The 6,450-nt window shown below is 39.1% G+C and overlaps 1 pseudogene; it reads right to left on the bottom strand.

Annotated features, from left to right (window-relative positions):
- Window positions 1-4,576: 4,576 nt before the first annotated feature.
- LOC113261772 (glyceraldehyde-3-phosphate dehydrogenase-like) lies at window positions 4,577-5,463 on the bottom strand (annotated as a pseudogene).
- Between the last annotated feature and the right edge of the window lie 987 nt (window positions 5,464-6,450).

Genomic DNA, 6,450 nt, shown 5'->3' with positions numbered 1-6,450 from the left:
GAGTCTAAGAAATGTAAATCAATTTTCCCAAGGTCATGCAGATGGGCAGTGGCAGAGCCCGAATCAGAACTCTAGAAGCCTACTCCAGAGTCCACACCACACTGCCTTTTAAGCCATAGCTTTCAGAACAGCACTTTAACCCCTTCCTTCCACATTCTGCCAAGTGGACAGGTAGTTCTGTCAAAGAAGATGAAATTAAATTCATTTCACTTCAAGAAAATATTTGTTAATGGCCATCTCTGTGCCCAGACATTTGTTGGGTATAATGTTGAGAACTGGGAGTTAAGAAAAGGAGATTCTTTTATGGGGTCTGATACTAGCTGGGTGACCTTGAACAAATAATACGCTCTCTCTAGACTTTACTCCTCATGGGTAAAATGGAAAAGTTTGGCTAGATGATCTAAGTGCATTCCAACAATAAAATATGATAACTTTAAGAAATGGCATGGATAAGGCCACCTTGAGTTTGTTTGCTGTTGATGGGGTGGTGGGCAGTGGGCGGTGGGAGGTGTCATTGGTTTATATATCTTAATCTTTGATCTAGAAGGAATGAAGAAGAGGAAAGGACCACAAAGTGATAAATATATGATGACCATGCTAGAGTGTATCATCAAAAGAAAAAATAAAGCAATTATCCAAGTAACAAGGAAGCCTCAGCTCATCTTTAATTGTAAGAAAGGAGATTTACTTCTATCATGGCCCTTATCTTTGAGAAGTATAGTAGCCTGAAGTTATTTAATATTGTATGGTTTCTCAACGTTTTCCTCTCCTTCATGTCCTATAAGTCTGCTGAGAGTAGTTTGGGGATATTTGGAAAAACCAAGGGCTTGGCCAAGATTATACAGTTGTCTAGTGATTCTTGATTTTTTTTCTTTAGTAGCCCAGTCTGTCTTACTCTGGAATTTAAAGAAAATGTCAAAATATTATTTTTTAATTTTGTGAATTTTTCTCTTGAAAACATTTCATTAAAAATACATATGCCTCATCACAGTTTTTACTTATGTTTCTAGGAGCAGGGGATATTGTCTTATAAAACAGATAATAGCAAAACGTCAAAACAATGTTAATTTTTTAAGGAAAAAATCTTACAGGTGAAACATACTTTTAAAGGCTCACTTATTTATATATTAAATTTGGTTGAATGATTATACTTCTTCTTCTGCAGGGTTTAGCCAGCAGTGCACGAACACTCTTTAGGTGCCTGGTGTATACAGAGCAGTATGCTGGATGCCAAAGAAATTAAAATATGATCCTTGCCCTCAACTTTGTAAAAGTTGTTTTGTTTTTTTTTTTTTTTTTTAAAGATTTTATTTATTTATTCGACAGAGATAGAGACAGCCAGCGAGAGAGGGAACACAAGCAGGGGGAGTGGGAGAGAAAGAAGCAGGCTCATAGCGGAAGAGCCTGATGTGGGGCTCGATCCCATAACACCGGGATCACGCCCTGAGCCGAAGGCAGACGGTTAACCGCTGTGCCACCCAGGCGCCCCTCAACTTTGTAAAAGTTGTGAAACCTATACAACCAAGCACAGCATGTGATAGAATATTATGAATGCCTTCAGCTAAATGTAAAGTGTTAAAGGGAATCAAGAAGAAAACCCTTTCAGCTACAGTGGTTGAGAAAAGCTTTATGGAAGAGGGGATGCTGAAACCAAGTCTTGAAGGATGTACATGTTAAGAGTGAAGGTAAGGGAGTTGGGGGAGGGATATTAATAGGTGGAGGGAATAATTTGAACACACGCTCAGAAGGAAGAATATTTGGCATGTATTTGAGGAACTATAAGTAGCTCCATGGGAGTGGAGGAAAGTTATGAGAAGATGAGTAGTGGGAAACAAAGAGAAGAAATGAATTGGAAGTTGTGAACAAGTTTGTACTACCTGATAAAAACTGTTAGAAAGATCCACGCAACATTGGTTTTCCGCATGTGTATCCATGTTCCTTTCCCGTTCCTGCCCCACTCCAAATAAATCAAAAGAATAGACAAATAATTTCTTCATGCAGTAAAAACTGAGTACTTGCTCTGTCCCAGATACTTTGCTAAGAGCGTAATTTTAAAGATAAACTAGATACAGTCCTTGTCCTCAAGTAGGCTACAGACTGGGAGGGGAGACCAACTCTTAGTTAGAAAAGGGATACATATAAAGTACCCATTTTATTTGAAATGGGGCCACCTTGAAAAAGAATGATCTTGGCTGCGATGGGCTGATCGCCTGAGCTCTGTTTTTAGCCCTTGGGAGCAACCTCAGGATGTGTGGCATACCAGAAGAGCAGCTGCATACTATATTCTGAATATGATGAAAGTGGTGCCTCCGTTTTTCCAGACCCACAGCAGTGACTCTCCCTGGGAAGGAGAGCCAAGCTCTTTCTCTCCTGGCTTGTGCCATTGGGCACACTGTTCCACTGAATTTTAGAGGGGAGGTTTTAGAAAGAAGATATGGAGAAGGAAGGGATAAGAGAATAAAATATAGAGTAGTTTAAAAAAAGTGTACAGAATTCAACCACTAGTATCTCTTAGATGCAGCAAGATAATAATAATAATAATAATAATAATAATAATAATAATAGATGATAATTACCGAGTGCTTACTTTGTGCCAGGCACTTTAATGCACATTACCTAATTTAACTCATATAGTAGCCCTAAAAATTTGCTACTACTTCTGTCGCTTTTTACAGATAAGGAAACTGAAGCTTAAAAAGATTAAGTAACTTTCCCCTGTCACATAGGTCGTAAGTGGATATAATGGAAAGTATATTGGGATGGGTTTTATATGTCCTATTTTATAGAAGCCTAGAGAGAAGTGAGTAGTCCATAAGTACAGAGCAGAATGATGTCAGAGCCAAATTTAAAATCCATACCTCAATTGTATAATTTTTGAATAATTTAAAAATTCTTTCATAATAGAAAATTTCAAATATATGTATCAGTCAGCTTCTCTGATGACCTATATGTGACCAGTTTTATTAAACTATATTTCATCTATAAATATGCCATGATGTTTCTCTAAAAGAGAAAATAATAAAAAAATAATCAGAATACCATTACAACACCTAAAATTAATAATGATTCTTTAATACCATCAACTAGCTTGTCTGATTTGAATGTGAATTTCTAATTGTTTCATATGTGTCCTAATTTTTCCTTAGATTTATTTGCTTGAATCAGGAGCTGCATAAGGTACACACATTACAATACATTGATATACCTTAAGTTTCTTTTAATCTATAGCATTCTTTCTACCTTTTAAGTTTTCTTGTAATTTAAATTGTTGAAAAAACCTGGTGGTTTGTTCTACAGAGTTTCCTGCAATTTTGATTTTGTTGATTATATCACTGTGGTGTAGTTTAAGATGTTCTTCTGTATATCCTATATTGGTAGTTAAGTCTAGAGGCTTGATCAGAATCAAATTTGATATATACTTTTTTTGCAAAACTACTTCATAAATGATGATGTATCATCGGGAGGCACATGATTTTTGATTATCTGATTTATTGTGATGTTAGAAGTCAGTTGATGCTTAATGCATTAATTTATTTAGGGTTGCAAGGCCTTCCAATTCCAGCCATGATAGAGATCAGGAAGAGAATTTATTTCTCACCTTAAATGACCAGAAAACCCAACAAGATATATAAAACAATATTATAGACATTGGACAACAGGTATCATACGATTGTGATCTCTAAAGGAAGGGCTCTCTAATGTCTGGCATCTAATGAAAATTTACAGGACATGCAAAGAAACAGGATCATACATTGATAACATGGATAAAATTCCATTAATAGAAACAGAATCCAGAGATGAGAGCATAGAATTAGTCCACAAAGATATTAAAAACAGCTATTATAAATATGCTTCAGTAAAGAAAATATTTGAGATGAGAAGTATGTTGGATGGGATTAATAGATTAGACACAGTAGAAGAACAGATTAAATACTTGAAGGCATAACAATAGAAGCTATACAAAATAAAGCACAGAGAAAAAAGACCGAAAAAAAGCAAAGTAAAACAATGAATAGCGTATCAGAAGCTGTGGGACAGTATCATGTAATTGGAGCTGGAGAAGGGCAGTGTCACCAGAAAAATATTTGAAGGAATAATGGCGCCTTGAAAGGATCTGGAGACCTCTTTTTCTGTCGTGATGAAAGATAAAATTGCTTCTCAGCAGATAAAGAATGGTTACATCATGAATGGGCAGAAAGCTCTAATCTAGAGGACCTTTTTCAAGTACATGATGACCTTCTACATGATAGGTTGTGTTGCCTTCCTTTTGGACCTTAATGGAAAAATTGTGATGTTTATCTTTTATCTTCCTCTTTTTTTTTTCCATCCTTAAGTCTCTCTGATTCACTTACTCCATTTTTTTTTTAATGTTTGGGTGCAGTATATTTTATTGATGGTACATGACAAGGTAGGGCTCCTCAAGCCCCTCCCCTTCTTCAGGGTGTTTGGGATGGAAACTGGGTAGAGGTTGGGAGATTCTCAGTGTGTTAGGGGATAAATTGGAGCAAGAACTCCCCAGCAGCTGAGGGCCTCTCTCTTCCTCTTTTTCTCACTGAGGCTGGTGGTCTGGGGACTCTTACTCCATGTGGAGCGTAAGGTCCACCACCTGGTTGCTGTAGTCAAAATCACTGTTATACCAGGAAATGAGCTTGACAGATTAAGTCATTGAGAGTAATGCCAGTTCCAGCATCAAAGATGAACAAGTGGGTGTCACTGTTAAAGTTGCAGGAGACAACCTGGTCCTTGGTGTAGCCCAGGATGCCCTTGGGGGGCCCTCCAATGCTTGCTTCACCACCTTCTTGATGTCATCGTATTTGGCAGCTTCATCCAGGTGGCAGGTCAGATCCATGACTAACACGGTGAGGATGGGACATGTAAGGCCATGCCAGTGAGCTTCGCATTCAGTTCATAGATGACCTTTGTTCCAGGCTCCACAGCACCACTAGAAGCAGGAATGATGTTCTGGGTAGCCCCTCGGATATCATACCACAGCTTCCCAGAGGAACCATCCATGGGCTTCTGGGTAACATTGATAGCTTGGACTGTGGTCATGAGTTCCTCCATGATGCCAGAGTTGTCATGGCTGACCTTGGCCAGAGGAGCCAAGCAGTTGGTGGTGCAGGAGACACTGCTGATGATCTTGAGGGTGTTATTATACTTCTCATGGTTTACGCCCATCATAGACATGGGGGCATCAGCAGAAGGGGCAGAGATGATAACCCTCTTAGCCTCATCCTTCAAGTGAGCCCAAGCCTTCTCCATGGTGGTGAAGACCCCAGTGGACTCCACAACATACTCAGAACCAGCATCACCCCATTTGATGTTGGTGGGATCTCACTCCTGGAAGATGGAGACAGGCTTTCCATTGATAATAAGTTTTCTGTTCTCAGCCTTGACTGTGCCATTAAATTTGCTGTGGGTGGAATCATACCGGAACATGTAGACCATGTAGTTGATGACAATGAGTGGGTCGTTGATGGTGACAATACCCACTTTGCCAGAGTTAAAATTAGCCCTGGTGACCAGGCACCCAATACAGTCAAATCCCTTTACTCCAGCCTCCACCGTTGTGTCTCAGGAACGTGGCTGGCACTACGCCAGAAGATGTGGCTGTCTATTGAATGGGGTGGAGCAGAGAGCCTCTCTTATCTACTCTTAAAGTGATTCCTTTCACTTCCCACTGAATACTCCCAAAGTATCCCTGGCTAACTAAAGAAGTCCTGCAACCATTTCCTCAGCTGCCACCTGGGTTCTAGGATCCTTTCATTTATCCACACATTTACCCCCAGCCTCCTGTAATGAAATTTTGACCCACTTTGGTCCAGTCAGTTCATATTAGAGGTTAATTCTGATAACCAATCCTCGTGGGTTCCAATAATTTCATGTACAACATTAATAAGTTAGTATTCACATTCAAAGGGCCATCCAAAGATACTTTGCTATTTATTGATTTAAGGTTCAGCTCAAATACAATTTTTTATTCAACAGTAATTTCATACACTGAGTCATCCTGTGTTAGGTGCTAGGGCAGAATGAGTAAGACCTAGCTTCTGTCCTCTGGAGTCTCTCAGACCTGAAAGACAGATTTACAAACAAATACAAATTGACATCACATAAATACAGTAAAGGAGATGTGAACAAGAGTTCTGAGCACTCACTGGGAAACCGCTGGCATAACCTCCGGCACTCAAGAAAAGAGACTTTTGTGATGGCTGTAAAGGAGAAAATAGGGGTAAAACAGTTTGAGAAGGCGAAGGAAATGTGTGGCAAAGGAAACATGATCAAAGGCACAGAGATAATGAACAATATTAGTGGCTGTTTATTAAGTCTTTACTGTATGTCAGGCACAAAGCCAGGTGCTTTGCATACACTTATATCACTTGACTCTCACAAAAACCTTTGAAAAAAAAAAGATTCCTTTATTTGAGAGAGGTGGGGGAGAGACAGATG

Source organism: Ursus arctos, unplaced genomic scaffold (genome assembly GCF_023065955.2).
Source record: "Ursus arctos isolate Adak ecotype North America unplaced genomic scaffold, UrsArc2.0 scaffold_5, whole genome shotgun sequence".
Classification (NCBI taxonomy): domain Eukaryota; kingdom Metazoa; phylum Chordata; class Mammalia; order Carnivora; family Ursidae; genus Ursus; species Ursus arctos.
Note: the sequence above shows the minus strand (reverse complement) of the source record. Positions and strands in the feature narration are given on the sequence as shown.